This window comes from Triticum aestivum, chromosome 1A, assembly GCF_018294505.1.
Source record: "Triticum aestivum cultivar Chinese Spring chromosome 1A, IWGSC CS RefSeq v2.1, whole genome shotgun sequence".
Lineage (NCBI taxonomy): Eukaryota > Viridiplantae > Streptophyta > Magnoliopsida > Poales > Poaceae > Triticum > Triticum aestivum.
Window position 1 is genome coordinate 294,671,866 of NC_057794.1, and position 26,470 is coordinate 294,698,335.

Consider the following 26,470-nt stretch of genomic DNA (forward strand, 5'->3'; position numbering starts at 1 on the left):
TGATTTTAATTTTGCTAAATTTCATAGACAACCCCATGATAAAGAATTGCCTAGTAAAGATGAAATTATTGGTTTTGCTTCTATTGCCGTGCCTCCTAATGATCCTTTAGAACAATATTTGCTAGACCATGAAAATGATATGTTTATGAATGAAAGAAGGGAAATAGATGAAGTATTCTTTTAACATGGACCTATTTTGAAACACAACTTGCCTGTCGAAATTCTAGGGGATCCTCCTCCACCCAAGGGTGATCCCGTGTTTGAGCTTAAACCATTGCGTGATACTCTTAAATATGCTTATCTTGATGAAAAGAAGATATATCCTGTTATTATTAGTGCTAACCTTTGAGAGCAAGAAGAAGAGAAATTATTGAAAACTCTGCGTGCCGCTATTGGATATACTCTTGATGATCTTAAGGGCATTAGTCCCACTCTATGCCAGCACAAAATAAAATTAGAGAAAGACGCTAAACCGGTTGTTGATCACCAACGACGGTTAAATCCTAAGATGAAAGAAGTGGTAAGAAAAAGAAATACTAAAGCTTCTGGAGGTAGGTATAATTTATCCCGTTGCTGATAGTCAGTGGGTAAGTCCTGTCCATTGTGTCCCTAAGACGGGAGGTATTACTGTTGTTCCTAATGACAAAGATGAATTGATCCCACAAAGAATTGTTACAGGTTATAGAATGGTAATTGACTTCCGTAAATTAAATAAAGCTACTAAAAAGGATCATTACCTTTACCTTTTATTGATCAAATGTTAGAAAGATAATCCAAACATACACAATTTTGCTTTCTAGATGGTTATTCTGGTTTCTCTCAAATACATGTGTCAAAAGAGGATCAAGAAAAGACCACCTTTACTTGCCCTTTCGGTACCTTTGCTTATAGACGTATGCCTTTTGGTTTATGTAATGCACCTGCTACCTTTCAAAGATGTATGACTGCTATATTCTCTCACTTTTGTGAAAATATTGTTGAGGTTTTCATGGATGATTTTTCTATATATGGAACTTCTTTTGATGATTTCTTAAGAAACCTTGATCGAGTTTTGCAGAGATGTGAAGAAACTAATCTTGTTTTGAATTGGAAGAAGTGCCACTTTATGGTTAATGAAGGCATTGTCTTGGGGCATAAAATTTCTGAAAGAGGTATTGAAGTTGATAAAGCTAAAGTTGATGCTATTGAAAAGATGCCATGTCCAAAGGACATTAAAGGTATAAGAAGTTTCCTTGGTCATGCCGGTTTTTATAGGAGGTTCATTAAAGACTTCTCAAAAATTTCCAGGCCTCTGACTAATCTCTTACAAAAAGATGTTCCTTCTGTCTTTGATGATGATTGTGTAGAAGCATTTGAAATACTTAAGAAAGCTTTGATTTCTGCACCCATTGTTCAGCCACCTGATTGGAATTTACCCTTCAAAATTATGTGTGATACTATTGATTATGTTGTAGGTGCTGTTTTAGGACAAAGAGTTGATAGGAAATTAAATGTTATCCAATATGCTAGTAAAACTCTAGACGGTGCCAAGAGAAATTATGCTACTACTAAAAATGAATTTTTAGCAGTTGTATTTGCTTGTGATAAGTTCAGACCTTATATTGTTGATTCTAAAGTAACTGTTCACACTAATCATGCTGCTATTAAATATCTTATGGAAAAGAAAGATGCTAAACCTAGACTTATTAGATGGATTCTCTTGCTACAAGAATTTGATTTGCATATTATTGATGGAAAAGGAGCTGAGAACCCCGTTGCAGACAACTTGTCTAGGTTAGAGAATGTTCTTGATGACCCACTACCTATTGATGATAGCTTTCCTGATGAACAATTAGCTATCATAAATGCTTCTTGTACTGCTCCATGGTATGCTGATTATGCTAATTACATTGTTGCTAAATTTATACCACCTAGTTTCACATACTAGCAAAAGGAAAAGTTCTTCTATGATTTAAGACATTACTTCTGGGATGACCCACACCTTTATAAAGAAGGAGTAGATGGTGTTATTAGATGTTGTGTACCTGAGCATGAACAGGAACAGATCTTACGCAAGTGTCACTCCGAGGCTTACGGAGGACACCATGCTGGAGATAGAACTGCACATAAGTATTGCAATCCGGTTTTTATTGGCCTACTCTCTTCAAGGATGCCCGTAAGTTTGTCTTGTCTTGTGATGAATGTCAAAGAATTGGTAACATTAGTAGACGTCAAGAAATGCCTATGAATTATTCACTTGTTATTGAACCATTTGATGTTTGGGGCTTTGATTATATGGGACCGTTTCCTTCCTCTAATGGGTATACACATATTTTAGTTACTGTTGATTACGTTACTAAGTGGGTAGAAGCTATTCCAACTAGTAGTGCTGATCATAACACCTCTATTAAGATGCTTAAAGAAGTTATTTTTCCAAGGTTTGGAGTCCCTAGATACTTAATGACTGATGGTGGTTCACACTTTATTCATGGTGCTTTTCATAAAATGCTTGCTAAGTATGATGTTAATCATAGAATTGCATCTCCATATCACCCACAGTCTAGTGGTCAAGTAGGACTGAGCAATAGGGAGCTTAAATTAATTTTGCAAAAGACTGTTAATAGATCTAGAAAGAATTGGCCCAAGAAACTTGATGATGCATTATGGGCCTATAGAACTGCATATAAAAATCCTATGGGTATGTCTCCGTATAAGATGGTTTATGGAAAAGCATGTCACTTACCTCTCAAAATTGAACATAATGCATATTGGGCCATTAAAGAGCTCAATTATGATTTCGAACTTGCTGGTGAGAAGAGACTATTTGACATTAGCTCACTTGATGAGTGGAGAACCCAGGCTTTTGAGAATGCCAAACTGTTTAAAGAAAAATTTAAAAGATGGCATGACAAAATGATACAAAAACGTGAGTTTAATGTAGGTGATTATGTATTGTTATACAACTCTCGTTTAAGATTTTTTGCAGGAAAATTCCTCTCTAAATGAGAAGTTCCTTACGTTATCGAGGAGGTATATCGTTTCGGTGCCATAAAAATCAACAACTTTGAAGGCACAAATCCGAGGATGGTGAACGGTCAAAGAATCAAACATTATATCTCAGGTAACCCTATAAATTTTGAAACTAATGTTATTGAAACCGTAACCCCGGAGGAGTATATAAGGGACACCTTCCAGAATGTTTCAGCCTCCGAAAAGGAAGAGGTATGTGGTACGGTAAGTAAACCGACTCCAAAACAGTTCTAATACCAATTTTTCTCCATTTTGGAATATTTAAGAAAATAGGAAAATAAGAAGCAGTCCGGAAAGGATACGAGGCATCCACGAGGGTGGAGGGCGCGCCCTTGCCTCGTGGGCACCTCGTGTGCCCTCCGGACTCTGTTTTCTTGCATGATACTTCTTTTGGTCGGTAAAAGTTCATTATATAATATTCCGAAGGTTTTGACCACCGCACCACGCAAATATCCTCTGTTTTTGTTTCGAGCTATTTCTGCAGAAGATTTACAGCAAGATGTCATCTCAAGACTCCGACGGAGAGAGCTATGTCTCACATCTCATTGCTGACCCAAAGACCTATGGGGACCTATCTCCTTGTGGCCGAACTACGGATGATGAGGAGGATGCTCATTTGAGGAGGATCAATGATTCAAGTTCGGAGGAGGAGGATGTTCCTCTACCTCAACCTGGGGATATGCACGTGAAGTTCAAGAAGTCTAGTCTCCCTAAGAGGGCTAAACTATCTAACAACCGATCTATTCCTTCTCGTTTTCAACAGAAAAGCAAAGGAGATTTATGTGACAAGATCTTGAAGCTGGAATCGGAGGTCGATGATTTAAGGGAGGAGATCGCTCTTCTCAATTACAATATGAAAAAGCTGAAGGCACAATTGTCATCATCATCACCACCTCCGAATAAAGAGACATAAATACATGGGTATGGGCACTCCCCTTGGCAACTGCCAAGCTTGGGGGAGTGCCCAGGTATCGTCACCATCACACTTTTATCTTTACCGTTTTTCTTAGTTCATCTTTTGGTAATATCTTGATCTAGTAGAATAAAGTTTTAGTATGATTTAGTTTTGAGTTTTGCTTTATGATCCTTCTATGTAATCGAGTCCATGAGCTATATATAATAAAGATTAGTTTAGAGTCAAGGGCTTGGTTATCTTGCTATGATCTTGAAAAAAAGAAGAGAAAGAATAAAAATAAATAAAGAGATCATATTGATCTTATGGAGAGTAATGACTTCACATATAAAGAGTATGATGAATAAAAGTTGTTGAGAGTTGACAAACATAGTTTTGGTCATTGTTGCAATTAATAGGAAGTAATAAATAAAGAGAGGTTTTCACATATAAATATACTATCTTGGACATCTTTTATGATTGTGAGCACTCATTAAAATATGACATGCTAAAAAGTTGATGTTGGACAAGGAAGACAATGTAATGGGTTATGCTTTCTTACATCTGAAATAAATTATATTGTCATGGATCATCCAACATGTTGAGCTTGCCTTTCCCCCTCATGCTAGCCAAATTCTTTGCACCAAGTAGAGATACTACTTGTGCTTCCAAATATCCTTAAACCCAGTTTTGCCATGAGAGTCCACCATATCTACCTATGGATTGAGTAAGATCCTTCAAGTAAGTTGTCATTGTTGCAAGCAATAAAAATTGCTCTCTAAATATGTATGATCTATTATTATGGAGAAAATAAGCTTTATACGATCTTGTGATGTGAAAGAAATAAAACTGACGGACTGCATAATAAAGGTCCATATCACAAGTGGCAATATAAAGTGACGTTCTTTTGCATTAAGATTTCGTGCATCCAACTATAAAAACACATGACAATCTCTGCTCCCTCTGCGAAGGGCCTATCTTTTATTTTTGTCCTATACTTTATACAAGAGTCATGGTGATCTTTACCTTTCCTTTTTACATTTTATCCTTTGGCAAGCACCGTGTGTTCGAAAGATCCTGATGTATATATAGCTAGTTGGATGTGAGTTTTAATGAACTATTATTGTTGACATTGCCCTTGAGGTAAAAGGTTAGGAGGCAAAACTATAAGCCCCTATCTTTCTCTGTGTCCGATTAAAGCTTCATACTCATAAGTACCGCGCGAGTGTTAGCAATTGTGAAAGACTAAATGATAGTTGAGTATGTGGACTTGCTGAAAAGCTCTTATATTAACTCTTTTCGATGTTATGATAAATTGCAATTGCTTCAATGACTGAGATTACAGTTTGTTAGTTTTCAATGAAGTTTCCAATTCATACTTGACATTGTGAATAAATTGTTACTTTAGCATAAGAAATCATATGACAATATGTAGCGACCAGACCTCAAACAGTCTGATCTCTGTGCATCAGTGTCATCCCTGGATCGGTAATGCTGACACGCACAATACTTGAGGATTTATAACAGAGTAGCGATCACACACTTATTACATCGAATGTCTCAAAAGAGAACTTATTACAGTAAATATGGCTTAAGTCCATCTAAAACGATAACAGCGGAAGGCCTGGAAGATAAAGTGAGTCCATCAACTCCAACGGCATCACTAAGTGAAAGACCACGACCTAAGGCACCTTACTCATCGTCTAAAAAGTCTACAACATAATACATTTGCAGCCAAAAAACGGGTCAACACATGGAATATGCTGGCAATGTAACACAAGAGAGTAATGAACATAATAAAGCTATCACTACATGCATATATGGCTGGTGGAGGCTGTATGGTTAATAGGTTTTGCGAAAAGTCAATTTTCCCCTACTGCAAAGGAATATATTTTATTTAACTACAAAGTTTGTTGAAAACATTGAGAATGGTAAACCCCATCTCAATCCCAATTAAAAGTAATTAATAACCCAATCAAATTATGTTTAAGAGTGATGAAATCCACATGATAATCCAAGAACTAGATACTCAAGATGTCCATAACCGGGGACACAACTAACCATGATTAGTTTGTACACTCTGCAGAGGTTTGTGCACTTTTCCCCACAAGACTCGATCTCCTCCGTTGGATTTCTCGCACTACATGATGTTTGAGAAACGGATGACCGAGACACAAACTTTCCGAAGAGGTCCCCTTAACCGATAGATAGGCCGGTACACCTACAATCCCCTACATCTGCTAGCCCATCATGGAAAGGTTTCCCACAACTTACTCAACTATGCCAGAGCCCATAATGGCATGTGGCTGCACACGGAAGTTTCCAGCATGAATAATCTTATGATCCCTTTGAGCTTGGGTGGCAGCCCATAGGAAAATCACACGGTACCCCGGGATTTCCAAAAATACAGGCAATCACTGGGTTCCCCAGGTGCCTCAATCCACCCATATGTGTATTAAAGTTGCCACCTTAAGTTAACCACTAATGAACAACTCACATCTGTCATGGATACACTCAAACCCAAACCACGTCTACTAGCATAGCATAGCAATATAAGCAACGTAGAAGTAACTCCCAGGGTTTGATAATAAAACAGGTGAATAGGTACTACCACATCTACTTCCCAACCCACAATTTATTCAGATCCTAACCATGCAATTGTTTGAGGGTTGATCTAATGCAATAAAAATTGGGTAGTAAAGAGGTATGATCAAAGTGTTACTTGCCTTGCTGATGATCCGTGAAACCTAGAGACTCATAGTAGCATGCTTCGCACTCCGGGTACTCTATCGCAATCAAACAAGCATACAATAAGCTATCAAGCAAGGGGCACGGGTAAAACTCAAATAAGATGATCTAACCAGAAAGTTCAACTTAAGAACTCTGGTTTGCAAAAAGAATCAAATCAAACGAAGCAACGAAACTCAAACTGCGAAAGAAAGAAGCTTCGTTTACTAATCTAGACTAGAGTCAAATTTTACAGTAGCAAAAACTTGTTTAAGTTGGTTAAACAGAAAGAGGGCTTCGAGACGAAACTCTAGGCGCTTGAATCGCCTGATTCCGATAAACGAGCGAAAAGATAGACTAAAACGAAAATCGGATCAGAAATTGCGATCGAAAATAATCGTGAAAAATCCGAGAAAAAGAAAAACCGACGAACAGGCTAACGAACGAACGTTCACTATTTGCGGCTAAACGGTGAAAACCATTTGTTAAAACGAACGTCCGGACAAACGTCCGTTAAATAACTAAACTGAAAAAAAAACCGATCTAATAAAAAAACATGATCTAGGGTTTTGAAAAAACCGATCGGTTTTCTCGCAAAAACCGAGGCAGCGGTGGCGGCTACCTCCGGCGAAGTCTGGCAAGACGGCGGCGGCGGCGGGCGGCTCTGGCGAGGTCGGGCAGCGGCGGGTGGCGGCGCGGGGCGGCAGGTGGCGGCTCCGGCGGCGCGGCAGCGGCGGCAGGCGGCGTCGGGCGGCGGCGTCGACGATGGCGGGGCTGGCGCTAGGGTTTCGGCGGCGGCGGGCTTGATGGGCTGCGGGGCTTCGGGTGGCGCGGCTTATAAAGCCCCCCGGGCGGAGTCCCGCTCGGGTACGGCCCGGAGTCGGTTGACCTTTTTTTTTAAAATTATTTCGCGAAGAAAAATAAACAAAAGAAATACTATACGGACTCCAAAAATCCGGAAATAAATTTTCTCCGTCCTCGAAAAATATGACGGACAAGGTGACCATTTATTTGGGCCTAAAATGCAATTTTGAAAAATGCGTATTTTTCCTAATTCAAATAAAATAGCAATAAAACTCCGAATAAAAAAAATCTTATTTGATTTTAATATTAAATCTCCAATATTTCTTTATTTTGAGGAAGTCATTTTATCCTCTCTCTTTTATTTTTATAAAAGAAATATTCGAAGAGAAAAATAATAAAATCAAACGATCCTCTTTTCAAAATTCGAGAAAAACTCAAATATGAAAATAACGAAATCCCCAACTCTCTTCGTAGGTCCTTGAGTTGCGTAGAATTTCTAGGATCAAGCTAAAATGCAATAAAATATGATATGCAATGATGATCTAATGTATAACATTCCAAATTGAAAATTTGGGATGTTACACAATATATATATGTTGCTGTTATAAGAATGATCATGATGCCCTCATGTCCGTATTTTATTTTATCGACACCTCTATCTCTAAACATGTGGACATATTTTTCAATACCGGCTTCCGCTTGAGGACAAGCGATGTCTAAGCTTGGGGGAGTTGATACGTCCATTTTGCATCATGCTTTTATATCGATATTTATTGCATTATGGGCTGTTATTACACAGTATGTCACAATACTTATGCCTATTCTCTCTTATTTTACAAGGTTTACACGAAGAGGGAGAATGCCGGCAGCTGGAATTCTGGGCTGGAAAAGGAGGAAACATTGGAGACCTATTCTACACAACTCCAAAAGTCCTGAAACTCCACGAAAGTCAGTTTTGGAGTATATAAAAAATATTGGGCGAAGAAAGCACCAGAGGGGGGCCAATCTCCATCAACATCTTCACCATCACCATCTCATCTCAAAACCTAGTTCATCTCTTGTATCCAATCTTTGTCCCAAAACCTCGGATTGGTACCTGTGGGTTGCTAGTAGTGTTGATTACTCCTTGTAGTTGACGCTAGTTGGTTTATTTGGTGGAAGATCATATGTTCAGATCCTTTATGCATATTAATACCCCTCTGATTATGAACATGAATATGATTTGTGAGTAGTTATGTTTGTTCCTGAGGACATGAGAGAAGTCTTGCTATAAGTAGTCATGTGAATTTGGTATTCTTTCGATATTTTGATGAGATGTATGTTGTCTTTCCTCTAGTGGTGTCATGTGGACGTCAACTACATGACACTTCACCATTGTTTGGGCCTAGGGGAAGGCATTGGTATGTAATAAGTAGATGATGGGTTGCTAGAGTGACAGAAGCTTGAACCCTAGTTTATGCATTGCTTCTTAAGGGGCTGATTTGAATCCATATGTTTCATGCTATGGTTAGGTTTACCTTAATACTTCTTTTGTAGTTGCGGATGCTTGCGAGAGGGGTTAATCATAAGTGAGATGCTTGTCCAAGTAAGGGCAATACCCAAGCATCGGTCCACCCACATATCAAATTATCAAAGTACCGTACGCGAATCATATGAGCTTGATGAAAACTAGCTTGACGATAATTCCCATGTGTCCTCGGGAGCGTTTTCCTTTATATAAGAGTTTGTCCAGGCTTGTCCTTTGCTACAAAAAGGATTGGGCCATCTTACTGCACCTTATTTACTTTTATTACCTGTTATCCGTTACAAATTACCTTATCACAAAACTATCTGTTACCGATAATTTTAGTGCTTGCAGAGAATACCTTACTGAAAACTGCTTATCATTTCCTTCTGCTCCTCGTTGGGTTCGACACTCTTACTTATCGAAAGGACTACGATAGCTCCCCTATACTTGTGGGTCATCAGCCTGTTGTAGTACTACTTGCTGAAGCTGCTGAGAACGCACAATCAACAAGAACAACAGAAAATCGTGAAAGAGAGGGTCGAGGACTCGAGGTAGTAAGTTACCATGTGTAATTGTGATCTGGTGGGGAAGAGAAGCTGGATTGGCAAGGAAGGGAAGCTGCAACCAGCGACAAGGAAGAGAAGTAAGACCCCAACGGCGGTGTTGAATCAGAGAAGGATCCAGCAGTGCAATGCGGTGGCAGTGGAAGCGGCACACTCCAGTAGTGCATGGCGGCGGCACAATAGGAGTAGTGCACAGCCTCTCCTCCCCGACGAAACCGGCGCCCCACCTGCCTCTCTGATGGTACCACACACCCGCAACATCCCTCTTCCCTCCAGTACATAATTAGCAATTGCATCAACCAGGCATCAATTGTTCTAAATAATCCATCAAACCATATTCTAGGGACTAATATAAAGTTACCTTTTGAGGCAAAAGCTTCAGCTCAAACATGACGAATTTTGGCCTGAATCTTGGCTAACTCATCTCCTTTCTTTTGTCCCCCATAGTCTTCTCTCTCCCTGGCTATTTCCCCTAGATGTGTTAGCACAGGAGTAGCAGCTCACCTCTCAAGGCCCCTCTCTCTGCTCCATCGCATCTGTGATCCACTTCTATAAATGCGGGCACACAACATCACATAATCTTGCATAATCTAAACCAAGACCGCATCAAAGAACCAAGTTAGAATCAAAGGAGGGAGACAGAAGGGAAGTAAATGCATAATCAGTTATCTGCTTGTAACTCAAGGAATTATACTGCAACATTTCCTCCAGTGCAGGCAAACTCGAATGATGGTTAGTAAATGTTACATGTTTGCTAACTCTACATTTTTTCTTACATAAGTATGCATTTGGACTGATAATCATGCCTGATTTGTAGTGCCGCTTGATGAAACATCTGCTTTTAACTCCGGAACTCATGCTTCAGCATATGTTCCATTGCGGGATAATCCTACACTTGGTTAGTAACATTTCCTATTTTCTTAACCTACATCCGTGATGCGTCACTTAACATGTTTATTAGTATGTCATGTCACTCCTGCTTGACATGCCAATTCACAAAAAATAAAGAAATCCCAGTGACCTGTGAACCTGCCTGTTAACTTAAAATTTGATCAGTTGTGGTGCCTTTATGGACCATGACTGGATACATAATAAGTTTGATATTTTTTTGCTGTGACCACAGGGAGGCAAGCCCAAGATCACATGAAGGTGTCATTTTCATTGCCACTAAACACTACATATCAGTAGTTCAGATGTTTCCTCTCTGATCACATGAAGGTGTCATTTTTTCCTGACTTTTTCCGAAGGCATGGTTAGACATTTGTCATGTGAGTTTGTGCAATGGGTACCAAGCTTGCACTCGCGTGCTTAACCTGACTTCTTCTACAAGATAGGAACATGCGTTGGCTGTATGAACATGCGTTGTGTATAAAATGTGTGCATAAACTTCATTATTTACCTATATCCGCAATGATCTCGTCGAGGGAACCTGGACGCGATCGGCGGTAGGCCCATAACGGGAACAACGCCGGATCTGGGGGATTGACATCCTCCTGAAGGGCGTCCTCCTGAAAGGGACCGTCGCCAAACCTGACGTGCAAGGGCGGCGGCTCTAACGTGCGAGGGCGGCGGATCCTCAACGGGATTGGCTGCGTCTCGTGAAGTGGAGAGCAGCGGTGAAGGGATGGAGCGGCGGCTGCACCGAACGAGTCGTGCATGCGAGTGGTTCTCGCTCGAGGGCAGGAGGCCTCGCTCGTACGTGCGAGCGATTGCTGGTTTTTTCGTAGGTTTTTTTCGGCCCTTTTTCTCTGGTGCGATGGGAGGTCTGTCCTTGGATCGACGGACATGGAGGGATCGCTGGGGTTTTTTGGTTGATGTGTCTACCTGCAAGGTGGGGGGAGGACGAAAATAAACCAGGGGAGGTGGGACAAAAATTAACTGACGGAGACTACCAACTGAGACATTAGGAGTAGAGATAAGTACTCCACAGTGCATTCCCTTAGGCCCTAATAAGGTGAAGTGCCATGTAGTCGACGTTCACATGACACCACTAAGGGAATCACAACATACATACCATCAAAATGTCGAACACATATCAAGTTCACATGATTTCTTGCAACAATATTACTCCCATGACCTCAAGAACAAAATTAATTACTCACAAATGATAATCATGCTCAAGATCATATGTGTATTAAATAGCATAATGGACCTGAACATATAATCTTCCACCAAATAAACCATATAGTAATCAACTACAAGATGTAATCAACACTACTAGTCACTCACAAGAACCAATCTAAGGTTCTAGTACAAAGATTGAACACAAGAGATAAACTAGGGTTTGAGAGGAGATGGTGCCGTTGAAGATGTTGATGGAGATTTCCCTCCCCAAGATGGGAGAGTTGTTGGTGATGACGATGACGATGATTTGCCCCTCCGGGAGGGAAGTTCCCCCGATGGAATCGTTCCGCCGGAGGGAAAAAGTGCTCCTGCCCAAGTTCCTCCTCGAGACGGCGACACTTTGTCCCGAAAGTCCTATCTTTATTTTATTTTCTAGGTCAAAATGACTTATATACAAGAAGAGGGGCACCGGAGGTGGGACGAGGAGGGAACAACCCACCATGGCGTGCCCAGGTGGGTTGTGCCCACCTGGTGGGCCCCCTCTGGTCGTTAGTTGCTCCAATAATTCTTATATATTCCATAAAAATCCCCGTGAAGTTTCAGCTCATTTGGAGATGTGCAGAATTGGTGGCCTGACGTGGCTTTTTCAGGTCCAGAATTCCAGTTGCCGGTATTCTCCCTCTTTGTGTGAACCATGCATATTATGAGAGAAAATGCATTAGAATGATTCCATAAAACATTATTATGCATAAAAACATCATAATAAGAGTAGGAAAACATGATGCAAAATGGACGTATCAAGGACCGGTCCCTACACCGCGTATTAACCATCTTGGTTCTCCTTCTAAGCTTGTTATGGGTGATTTTGCTAATTGGGGTTTTTGCATCAAGTCTCATTTGAATCAAAACTCAACAATCCTTTGGAGAATCATTGAGCAAGGCTTCTACCCGCATGATCCAAACAATCTCACCCCAAGAGAAGAAGTGGACAATTAATAGAATCACTCCGCCTTGTTCATCCTTCAAGATGCGGTTCCTCCCGAAGATCTATCTCACTTGCATCCCTTCACTTATGCTAAGGATTGTTGGGAACACATCATATCTTTGTACAAGGGAGCTCAAGCATCCAATGGTCCAACTTTGAAGTGGTCCTTGATGAGGCTGATGAATTCGTGATGCTAGAAGATGAGGATCTGCGTTATCTCTAGGGAGGGTGACAACTCTTGTGGTTTCTCTCCAAGACCATGGGAGCAAGGATGCATATGACAATTGGATCAAGCACAAGTTTCTCAAGGCCATCATGCCATTCAACAAGGCCATGTCCTCCGTGATTCGTCAAAGGACGGATTTTCACACCTTAACCTTAACCTCAAGTGTAGTGTTGGATGAGTTTATTGCCATGAACATCATGAAAAAGACCGCCAACAATGCTCTCGCTCATGTCTGGTCAAAGAAGAGCTCACCCACTCTTTCCTTGAAGGCCAAGGCCATTCCGGAGGAAGAAGAGGAGTGTTGCCCCGGGGACACCAAATGTGCTTACCATGAGCACATGGCTCTTGCGTCAAGGCAATTTTGGGGCAACAAGGCCTAACTTCACCAAGAATAACTCAAGTGGCTCAAAGAACAAGCAACAGGTGAGGACTTGCTACAATTTTGGCAATGTGAGTCACTTTGTGGTGGAGTGCCCTTATGAGAAGAGGGAAGACAATGGTGGAAAACTCATTCGCAAAGACAAAGCCAAGTCTTTCCCAACAACAAGAACAACTTCACCAAGAAGATACCTCCAAAGGGCTTGGTGGCACATGAAGAGTATGCCTCCGATGATGATGATGAAGATACAAGTGGTGAAGGAATGGCAACGACAACCGTGTCCATTGCCACATCTTCTCCCTCCAAGGTGTCTCTCTTTGGCGCCCCCAACGAGAACACCATTGCCAAGTGTCTCATAGCCAAAGGTATCAACAAGGTAACCTCAGGCATCAAAACCACCATCACTAATACTCCTTCATTGTTAGTTTGTGTTGATGATAGTGAGGTGTGAATGTTGATGAGAATGAGTTTACCAAGTTTGTGAGTAAGCTCAAGGGTGAATCCAAGAAGCGATTTGTTGCTCTCTTGGAACAACTTGGTGAGGTCAATGATATCATTGAGTCCCATGAGGATACTATCTCCAAGTTGGAGGGGCATAGTCGTGACTATGCCGATGAGATTGCAGATCTTTCCATTGCTCTAGAGGAAGAGTGAGGTCTTCGTTTGACTCTTGAGGAGTCACACAATGTTGATCATGCTAAATTTCAAAAAAAACTTGATCATGCTATTGTTCTTACTTGTGTGCTTAAACCCAAGAAAGTTGCACTTGGGGCCATGATAGACTCAAGGAAGAGTTTGATACACTTGACAAGGCTCACAAGGTCTTGAAGGGTGTTCATGCTTCTCTCAAGGAGTCTCATCATCAACTCCAAGTGAAGCTAACCAAGGAGATTTCCATGTGTCCTCCTTTCGTCCTAATTGATAACGACCATGCTACTAACCCTTGTTGTGATCATGTGCATCTTGTAGAGGAAAATGCCAAGTTGAAAGAGAAACTTGATAAGGGCCTTATGACATGCATACAAGGCAAGAAGAACCTCAATGACATTTTGAGTAATCAAAAGGAGGTTGTGGGAAAGGAAGGACTTGGGTTTGTACCCAAGTCAAAGAAGAAAAAGACCAAGCAACCTCTCCCGCTCAAGGAGACCTTTATCAAGGCGGGTGAGGGTATGCATGAGAAGAAGAAGAACAAGGAATTGTGTGGTAATGCCAAGAAGGGCAAAACCGCCCCTACCAACAAAGCCTACGATTTTAACCCCTCTTATGTTTTGTGTCATGCTAGTGATGGACATGTTTATGCCAAATTTGTTGGTTCTTCTTATGAGTACATTGAATGGTATATTTGGGTTCCTAAGACCCTTGTTACTAACATAAAAGGACCCATTCGAAAATGGGTACCTAAATCCAAGCATTGATCTCTTGTAGGAGTTTTCTTCCGGTGGGGTGTCATGGTTGCTCGATAGTGGAGCAACAAATCATATGACCGGGAGCAAGGACTTGGTGGTGGATGTGCATCCAATTCCATCTATGCCCACCCATGTCCAATTCGGTGATGCTTCAACATCTAAGGTATTGGGACTTGGCAAGGTGGTCATCTCTCAAGATTTATCTATCGAGAAGGTCATGCTTGTTGAGTCCCTTGCATACAATTTGCTTTCCGTTCGTCAACTTGCACTTATGGGCTTTGCAACATTCTTTGATCTTGATATCGTGGCCCTTTTGTGGAGCAAGACTCTTAAAGTAGCTTTTGTTGGGCATGTCGAGAACGGTCTCTATGTGGTGAACTTTTCGGAGCAACCCACTAAGACCGGAACTTGCCTAATGGATAAAGTTGATGTGGTTTGGCTTTGGCATCGCGACTAGCCCATGTCAATATGAGATCTTTGCAAAGTCTCCTCAAAGGGGATCACGTCCGTGGACTAACAAATGTGAGTTTTGCTTAAGATCGTGCTTGTAGTGCTTGTATTGAAGGAAATTTACATGAGACGGCTCACTGACCTATGCCTATCATCTACTCGAAGAGGCCCTTGAAGCTCCTTTACATGGATCTCTTTGGTCCTCCATCCTTTGATAGTCTTGGTGGGAGAAAGTATTGCTTGGTGATTGTGGATGACTACTCAAGATATACATGGGTATACTTCTTCAAGAGGAAGTGTGAGACCCAACATCATCAACTTTGCTAATGAAGCTCAACGTCAACATGAAGCAAAGATATCAATGACTAGACACACCGAGTTCAAGAACTACACCTTGGATGAGTTTCTTAGTGACGAGGGGATCAAGCACCAATATGCCGCACCCTATACCCCTCAACAAAATGGTGTGGCAGAAAGGAAGAACCGGACATTGATGGAACCGGCAAGGACCATGATGGCAGAATTCAAATCTCCGTACAACTTTTGGGCCGAAGCCATCAACACGGCATGCCATGCATCCAATCGGCTCTACCTCCACAAATGCTTGAACAAGACTCCATATAAGATACTTACTGGTAACAAGCCCAATGATATGTCTCCAACGTATCTATAATTTTGATTGTTCCATGCTATTATATTGTCATTCTTGGATGTTTTACAATCATTTTATGTCATTTTTTGGGACTAACCTATTGACATAGTGCCCGGTGCCAGTTGCTGTTTTTGCTTGTTTTTTACATCGCAGAAAATCAATATCAAACGGAGTCCAAATGCAGCGATTTTTTTTTGGATTTTTTATGGACCAGAAAACACCCAATAGGCCGAAGAAGCACCTGGGGGGTGCCCCGAGGGGGGCACAACTCACCAGGGCGTGCCTGGGCCCCCAGGCACGCCCTGGTGGGTTGTGCCCACCTTGGTGGGCTCCCGCACCACCTCTTTGCTCTATAAATACCCCAATATTCAAGAAACCCTAGGGGATTCAACGAAAATCAATTCCAACCGCCGCAAGTTCCAGAAACACCAGATCCAATCTAGACACCATCACGGAGGGGTTCATCATCCTCATTAGTGCCTCTCCGATGATGCGTGAGTAGCCTTTTGTAGACCTTTGGGTCTGTAGTTAGTAGCTAGATGGCTTCCTCTCTCTCTCTCTCTCTCTTGATTCTCAATACAATGGTCTCTTGGAGATCTATTTGATGTAACTCTTTTTTGCGGTGTGTTTGTTGGGATCCGATGAACTTTGAGTTTATGATCAGATCTTTGTTTTTATCCATGAAAGTTATTTGATTCTTTTGATCTCTTATATGCATGATTACTTATAGCCTCGTATTTGTTCTTCGAATCTTTGGTTTAGTTAGGCCAACTAGATCGATTTTTCTTGCCATGGGAAGAGGTGCTTTGTAATGGGTTCGATCTTACGGTGCTTGATCCTAGTGACAGAAGGGGAACCAACACGTATGTATCGTTGCTATTAAGGATAACATGATGGGGTCTATTTCTACATAAATAGATCTTGTCTACATCATGTCATTGTTCTTATTGCATTACTCCATTTCTCCATGAACTTAATACACTAGATGCATGCTGGATAGCGGTCGATGTGTAGAGTAATAGTAGTAGATGCGGGCAGGAGTCGGTCTACTAATCTTGGACGTGATGCCTATATAATGATCATTGCATGGATATCATCATGATTATTTGAAGTTCTATCAATTGCCCAACAGTAATTTGTTTACCCACCGTTGCTATTTTTCTCGAGAGAAGCCACTAGTGAAACCTACGGCCCCCGGGTCTCTTCTTTATTATATTTGCCTTCGCGAACTATTTTTATTTGCTTTTATTTTCAGATCTATTAATCTAAAAACCCAAAAATACCTTGCTGATTTTTTATTTTATCTTGTGTTCCCGCGAGATCTATTTATCCAATCTACTACAATTTTACCTATCTTTTTACCCGTGAGGGATTGACAACCCCTCTTTTACGTTGGGTTGCAAGTATTTGTTATTTGTGTGCAGGAGATGTTATGTGCTGTTGCGTGGTTCTCCTACTGGTTCGATAACCTTGGTCTCATCACTGAGGGAAATACCTACCGGAGCTGTGCCGCATCATCCCTTCCTCTTTGAGGAAACACTGACGTAGTTCAAGCCACATCACCCAACCTCAAGTACTTTCGGGTGTTTGGTTGTAAGTGTTTCATTCTCAAGAAAGGTGTTCATTTGTTTAAATTTGAACCTAGAGTTCAACAGGGCATATTTGTTGGTTATGCTACAAACTCTCATGCTTACCATGTCCTTAACAAGTCCACCAGACTCATTGAGGAGACGTGTAACATGGAGTTTGATGAAAATAGTGGCTCCCAAGTGGAGCAAAGTGATATTTGTGATGTAGGTGACTAAATTCCTCCTCAAGCCATAAGAAGAATGGGAATTGGTCAAATACTCCCCATTGAGGAACCCCTTGTGTCCGAAGGAGAAGGACAATGCTCTACTCAAGTGGAGCCATCACCAACACTAGACCCACACGCTTTCGAAGAACAAAGTGAAGACCCTCAACCAAGTGAACAAGTTCAATGGCAAGATCAACCACATGATGATGGTGTTGCACCAAGCGATGCCCAAGATCAAGTTCATGATACCGAGAAAGCTCAAGATCAAGAGGCTTCTCAAGATCAAGGGCAAGCTCAAGATGATGCTCAAGATGAACAAGATGATGATCCTCAAATGTCTATTGAGGAACTTTTGGAGCGTCGTGGCGCCAAGGTGGCTTCCAAGCTCGAGCGTCAACAACATGTCATGGAGAATGTGCTTGGAAGCTTGATAAAAGGGTAACTACTTGTAAACAATTGTCATACTTTTGTGAGCATCACGCGTTTGTTTTGTGTGTTGAACCCCAAAATGTACATGAGGCACTCGATGATGAGGATTGGCTTGAAGCCGTGCATGATGAACTCAACAACTTTGAGTGCAACCAAGTTTGGGAATTAGTGCCAAGGCCAATGGAGGAACACAATGTCATTGGAACCAAATTGATCTTCAAGAACAAGCAAGATGCGAACGGTGTGGTTGTTCGAAACAAGGCAAGATTGGTGGCACAAGGCTACTCCCAAGTCGAGGGCATCGACTACAGTGAAACCTTTGCCCCCGCTGCTCGTATTGAATCTATTCACATGTTGCTTGCTTATGCATCTCATCATGATTTTAAGTTGCAACAAATGGATGTGAAAAGTGCATTTATTAATGGTCCTTTGAATGAGTTGGTATATGTCACGCAACCTTTGGTATTCGAGGACCCCAAGCTCCCAATCATGTAATCAAACTCAAGAAGGCGCTCTATGGACTTAAAAAAGCCCCACGTGCATGGTATGAGCACCTTACCGAGTTGTTACAAGACCGTGGGTTTGAAATTGGGAAAATTGATCCCACTCTTTTTACTAAGAGGGTCAAAGGGGACTTGTTGATATGCCAACTATATTTTGAGGATATTATATTTGGTTCTCCTAACAAATCTTTCAATGATGAGTTCTCCACACTAATGACCGAGGAGTTTGAGATGTCTATGATGGGAGAGTTGAAGTTCTTTCTTGGGTTCAAAGTCAAGCAACGAAGAGAAGGAACTTTCATTAACCAAGCCAAGTATACCCATGACATGCTCAAGAGATTCAAGCTAGATGATGTCAAGCCCATCAAGTTTCCCATGCCCACCAAATGCAAGCTTGACAGTGATCCCAATGGTAAAGTGATGGATCAAAAGGTATATCGCTCCATGATTGGATCCTTGCTTTACCTTTGTGCATCTAGACCGGATATCATGTTGAGTGTGGGAATTTGTGCATGGTTTCAAGCCACACCAAAGGAAACCACTATGGGGCGGTCAAGCGAATCTTACAGTATTTGTATCATACCCCAAACTTTGGCTTATGGTACCCCAAAGGAGCAAGCTTTGATCTCATGGGTTATTCGGAATCGGATTGGGCAGGAGATTGTGTGGAGAGGAAGTCAACTTTCGGAAGGTGCCAATTCCTTGGTCGCTCCTTGGTAAGTTGGTCTTCGAAGAAGCAAAATTGTGTATCTCTTTCTTCCACCGAGGCTGAGTATGTAGCGGGCGCGAGTTGTTGTGCGCAATTGCTATGGATGAGGCAAACTTTAAAGGATTACTGTGTCACTTGTGACAAAGTGCCTCTTCTATGTGACAATGAAAGTGCTATCAAGATTTCTCACAATCCGGTGCAACATAGCAAGACAAAGCACATTGAGATTCGTCATCATTTCATTCAAGATCACATCAAGCATGTAGATATTGAGATCATCTACATCAACACTCAAGAGCAACTAGCGGATATTTTCACCAAGCCTCTCGATGAAGCAAGATTTCACGAGTTAAGGCATGAGCTAAATATCATTGATTCGAGCAATGTGGCGTGAATCTAGGCACACCCCACCGCACTCATCATTATATCTTGTTCTAGATGTAGGCATGGACATCGGGGGGAGTGTTGTTCTCTCAATGAACTTTCCCTTCCCCAATTATGCATAAAATCGATCAAGTCTTTCACATTAGCCATTTTGATGGTACTTGTGCTTCAAAGATGAGTTTTGGTCATGGGCCCAAGGTTAAAATCTTCGCGGTGCCATACCAATTGACTCAAACATAGGTGGCTTCGGCCACCGCATTGTCATCTTTGGTATGTAATTCTTTCTTAATCAAATCTTCCAAAACTTTGCTTAGCAAATCTATCCTTTCCTTTATTTCCCTTCTAGTAGGTGAACTTAGTTCATGAAAAGGACTTTGATTAGTGATTTTGACATTCATAAACCCATAATCTGGATCATCACCATATATATCATCATATAAAATACGTATCTCATTTTTAACGGGTCCCCTAGTCATCTTTTCCAACCAATCATCATTAAATCCTACATAAATTCCCCTTGTTATCCAATCAAATTTATCATAATTCTCAAGGTACAAGATTTGAGTAATTTTCGAGTAGGGAACTCTCCTTCTAAGATTTTTACTATAAGATTAATAATCTCTAGATTCCAAAGTACGCAAAGTTTCTTTATCATGGAGAATTTCTTCAATCGGAGGGTGTTCAATATTTTTATTATAGAAAGCAAAAATTTCCCTAGCCTCTTGTATTATAGAATCAAATAGCCGCATAAGGATAATAGTGGCAATCTTTTTAGCTTGAGGATGATTAATATTGCGAAGTTCATATAACACCTTTTGTAAAGCGGGATGGATGTGCACAAATTTTCTTTCTAGTTTTTCAATAAGCATGACAATGGCATCCACATAACAATTTGTATCGAGAAGGATATATCTCTTACTAATAGGCATAGTTCCCGTACAATCAAAGAATTCTTGAATAACACTTTTCCCAATAATATTACCGCCTTCCACATGAAAAGTTTTTGCTTTGTAATTAGGAGTAGTTTCGTGGTCTAAAGAACAAGACTCAAGTTTTTCCTCAAGATTTATACTAGCAAGATCCTCAAAATTTTCAATGATAGCCTCCCCAGAATCAGACATGATGGCAACAAACTGATCTAACAAACGAGCAACTAAAAAGCAAACGAAAAGGCGAACGGAAGAAGGGCGAATAAAAAGGCAAATCTTTTTGTGTTTATCTGAAATCATTTTAGAAGTGGGGAGAGGAAAATGAGAGGAAAATGGCAAATAATGTAATGCAAGAGATGAGAGTTTATGGTGGGTATTTGGTAGGCTTGATGTAGATCTCCCCGGCAACGGCGCCAGAAATTCTTCCTGCTACTTCTTGAGCTTGCGTTGGTTTTTCCCTTGAAGAGGAAAGGGTGATGCAGCAAAGTAGAGATAAGTATTTCTCTCAGTTAAGAACCAAGGTATCAATCTAATAGGATATACGCAAGCCTCCAATCTATGCACCTGCACAAACAATCAAGCACTTGCACCCAACGCGATAAAGGGGTTGTCAATCCCTTCACGGTCACTTGCAAATGTGAGGTCTAATAGAGATAGATACAAAAGATTACTAAAACGTAAAACAAAATAAAAGTAAATAAATTACAGCAAGGTATTTTTGGTTTATAGATATGAAAATATATGATGGAAAATAGACCCGGGGCCATAGGTTTCACTAGAGGCTTCTCTCTTGAAGGAAAATAATACGGTGGGTGAACAAATTACTATCGAGCAATTGATAGAAAAGCACAAAGTTATGACAATATCCAAGGCAGTTATTATGAATATAGGCATCACGTCCGTGTCAAGTAGACCGACTTCTGCCTGCATCTACTACTATTACTCCACACATCAACCGCTATCCAGCATGCATCTAGAGTATTAAGTTCATATGAACGGAGTAACACCTAAGTAAGATGACATGATGTAGAAGGATAAACTCAAGCAATATGATGAAAACCCCATCTTTTTACCCTTGATGGAAACAATACAAATATGTGCCTCGCTAGCCCTAATTTGTCACTGGTGAGGACACCACAAGATTGAACGCAAAACTCAACACCTCTCCCATTGCAAGAAAAACCAATCTAGTTGGCCAAACCAAACTAATAATTTGAAGAGAAATACAAAGATATCAAATCATGCATATAAGAATTCAGAGAAGATTCAAAAAATATTAATAGATAATCTGATCATAAATCCACAATTCATTGATCTCGACAAACACACCGCAAAAGAAGATTACATCGGATAGATCTCCAAGAACATCAAGGAGAACACTGTATTGAGGATCAAAGAGAGAAAAGAAGCCATCTAGCTACTAGATATGGACTCGTAGATCCGTGGTAAACTACTAACGCTTCACTGGTAGGGCAATAGAGTTGATGTAGATGCCCTCCGTGATCGAATCCCCCTTCGGCAGGACGCCGGAAAAGGCCCTAAGATGGGATCTCGCGGAAACAGAGGCTTGCGGCGGTGAAAAAGTATTTTGGTGGACGCTTATGTTGGTTTGGGAATATTTGGGAATTTATAGGCCAATAATTAGGGTTAGAGGAGCTCTGAGGGGCCCACAAGCCAGGGGCGCCCCCTAGGGCGCGCCCTGAGGGCTTGTGGCCTCCTTGGGACTCCTCTGACTTCGTCTCCAAGTCCTACATGTGTCTTCTGGTCCAAGAAAAAACATCACAAAGTTTTATTTCGTTTGGACTCCGTTCGATATTCCTTTTCATTAAAACTCAAAAACAAGGAAAAAAATAGAAACATGCTTCTACCTCTTGAGCTTGCGTTGGTTTTCCCTTGAAGAGGAAAGGGTGACGCAGCAAAGTAGAGTAAGTATTTCCCTCAGCTTTTGAGAACCAAGGTATCAGTCCACTAGGAGACAACGCACAAGCCACCGAATACCTGCACAAACAAACACCAACTTGCACCCAACGTGACAAAAGGGTGGTCAATCCCGTCACGGTTATTTGCAAAGTGAGATCTGATATAGATGGATAATCGGTAAAGTAATATTTTTGGTATTTTTGGTTTATGGAACGGAAAGTAAAAGATTGCAAAGAAAGTAAATAGGAAACTAAAATTATAGATTGAAAACTTATATGATGGAAAATAGACCCCGGGGCCATAGGTTTCACTAGAGGCTTCTCTCAAGATAGCAAATATTATGGTGGGTGAACAAATCACTGTCGAGCAATTGATAGAAAAGCGCAAATTTATGACGATATCTAAGACAATAATCATGAATATAGGCATCACATCCGTATCAAGTAGACCGACGCATGCCTGCATCTACTACTATTACTCCACACATCGACCGACTCCTACCTCCATCTAGAGTATTAAGTTCATGAAGAATAGAGTAACACATTAAGAAAGTTGACATGATGTAGCGGGATAAACTCAAGCAATATGACGAAAACCCCATCTTGTTATCCTCGATGGCAACAATACAATATGTGTCGGTTCCCCTTCTATCACTAGGATTGAGCACCGCAAGATTGAACCCAAATCTAAGCACTTCTCCCATTTCAAGAAAAACCAATCTAGTTGGCCAAACCAAACCGATAGTTCGAAGAGACTTCCAAAGATATCAAATCATGCATATAAGAATTCAGAGGAGATTCAAATACTATTCATAGATAAGCTGATCATAAATCCACAATTCATTGGTTCTTGGCAAACACACTGCAAAAAAGTATTACATCGAATAGATCTCCAAGAACATCGAGGAGAACATGGTATTGAGAATTAAAGAGAGGGAAGGAGCCATCTAGCCACTAGCTATGGACCCGTAGGTACCATATAAACTACTCACGCTTCATCGGAGAGGCAATGGTGTTGATGTAGAAACCCTCCGTGATCGAATCCCGCTCTGGCAGGACGTCGGAAAAGGCCCCTAGATGGGATCTCATGGGTACAAAAGGTTGCGGCGGTGGAAAAGTGGTTTCGTGGCTCCCCTGGAAGGTTTTGGGGTATTTGAGAATATATAGGCGGAAGAAATAGGTCGGTGGAGTCACGAGGGGACCACAAGGGTGGGGCGCGCGCCTCCCGACCTTGTGGTCGCCTCGTGGCTTTCCTGACATGCACTCCAAGCCCTCTGGATGTCTTCTGGTCCAAGAAAAATTATCACGAAAGTTTCATTCCATTTGGACTCCGTTTGGTATTCCTTTTCTACGAAATTCTAAAACAAGGGAAAAAAACAGGAACTGGAACTGGAACTAGGCTCTAGGTTAATAGGTTAGTCCCCAAAATAATATAAAACAACATATTAATGCATATGAAACATCCAAAACAGATAATATAATAGCATGGAACAATAAAAAGATTATAGATACGTTGGAGAGGTATCAGGCATCCCCAAGCTTAATTCCTGCTCGTCCTCGGGTAGGTAAATGATAAAAATAGAATTTTTGATGTGGAATGCTACCTAACATATTTATCCATGTAATTCTCTTTACTGTGGCATGAATGTTCAGATCTGTATGAATCAAAACAAAAGTTTAATATTGACATAAAAACTATAATACTTCATGCATACTAACAAAATAATTATGTCTTCTCAAAATAACATGGCCAAAGAAAGCTTATCCCTACAAAATCATATAGTCTGGCTATGCTCCATCTTCATCACACAAAATATTCAAATTATGCACAACCCCGATGACAAACCAAGCAATTGTTCATACTTTTGACATTCTCAAACTTTTTCTACTTCCACGCAATACATCAGCGTGAGCCATGGACATAGCACTATAGGTGGAATAGAAGGTGGTTGTGGAGAAGACAAAAAAAGAGGGATATAGTCTCACATCAACTAGGCGTATCAACGGGCTATGGAGATGCCCATCAATAGATATCAATGTGAGTGAGTAGGGATTGCCATGCGCACTAGAGATATAAGTTTATGAAAGCTCAGAACGAAAACTAAGTGGGTGTGCATCCAACTCGCCTGCTCACGAAGACTTAGGGCAATTTGAGGAAGCCCATCATTGGAATATACAAGCCAAGTTCTATAATGAAAATTCCCACTAGTATATGAAAGTGACAACATAGGAGACTCTCTATCATGAAGATCATGGTGCTACTTTGAAGCACAAGTGTGGTAAAAGGATAGTAGCATTGCCCCTTCTCTCTTTTCTCTCATTTTTTATTTTTATTTGAGCCTTCTCTCATTTTTTGTCTCTATTTTTCTCGTCCGGAGTCTCATCCTGACTTGTGGGGGGAATCATAGTCTCCATCATCCTTTCCTCACATGGACAATGATCTAATAATGAAGATCATCACACTTTTATTTACTTACAACTCAAGAATTACAACTTGATACTTAGAACAAAATATGACTCTATATGAATGCCTCCGGCGATGTACCGGGATGTGCAATGAATCAAGAGTGACATGTATGAAAGAATTATGAACGGTTGCTTTGCCACAAATACGATGTCAACTACATGATCATGCATAGCAATATGACAATATTGGAGCGTGTCAAACGGAACGGTGGAAAGTTGCATGGCAATATATCTCGGAATTGCTATGGAAATGCCATAATAGGTAGGTATGGTGGCTGTTTTGAGGAAGGTATATGGTGGGTTTATGGTACCAGCAAAAGTTGCACGGTACAAGAGAGGCTAGCAATGGCGAAAAGGTGAGAGTGCGCATAATCCATGGACTCAACATTAGTCATAAAGAACTCACATACTTATTGCAAAAATCTATTAGTCATCCAAACAAAGTACTACACGCAAGCTCCTAGGGGGATAGATTGGTTGGAAAAGACCATCGCTCATCCCCGACCGCCACTCATAAGGAAGACAATCAATAATAGATCATGCTCCGACTTCATCACATAACGGTTCACCATACGTGCATGCTACGTGACTCACAAACTTTGACACAAGTATTTCTCAAATTCACAACTACTCACTAGCAGGACTCTAATATCACCATCTTTATATCTCAAAACAATCATAAGGAATCAAACTTCTCATAGTATTCAATGCACTTTTATATGAAAGTTTTTATTATATCCCTCTTGGATGCCTATCATATTAGGACTAATTTTATAACCAAAGAAAATTACCATGCTGTTTTTAAAGACTCTCAAAATAATATAAGTGAAGTGCGAGAGTTCATCAATTTCTATAAAATAAAACCACCGCCGTGCTCTAAAAAGATATAAGTGAAGCACTAGAGAAAATTTGCCTAGCTTAAAAGATATAAGTGACACACATAGAGTATTCTAATAAATCACCATTCATGAGTGTCTCTCTCAAAAGGTGTGTACAACAAGGATGATTGTGGCAAATTAAAAAGCAAAGACTCAAATCATACAAGACGCTCCAAGCAAAACACATATCATATGGTGAATAAAAATATAGCCTCAACTAAAGTTACCGATAGACGAAGATGAAAGAGGGGATGCCCTAAGCTTAGGCTCTTGGTTGTTGAGGGAGTCCTGGATTAGGGGGTCTCCGGATAGCCGGACTATATCATTTGGCCGGACTGTTGGACTATGAATATACAAGATTGAAGACTTCGTCCCGTGTCTGGATAGGACTCTCCATGGTGTGGAAGGCAAGTTTGACAATACGGATATGTAGATCTTCTCCCTTGTAACTGACTCTGTGTAACCCTAGCCCCCTCCGGTGTCTATATAAACCGGAGGGTTTAGTCCATAGGACAACAACAATCATACCATAGGCTAGCTTCTAGGGTTTAGCCTCTACGATCTCGTGGTAGATCAACTCTTGTAATACTCATATCATCAAGATCAATCAAGCAGGACGAAGGGTATTACCTCCATCGAGAGGGCCCGAACCTGGGTAAACATCGTGTCCCCCGCCTCGTGTTACCATCCGCCTTAGACACACAGTTCGGGACCCCCTACCCGAGATCCGCCGGTTTTGACACCGACATTGGTGCTTTCATTGAGAGTTCCACTGTGCCGTCACCGTAAGGCCT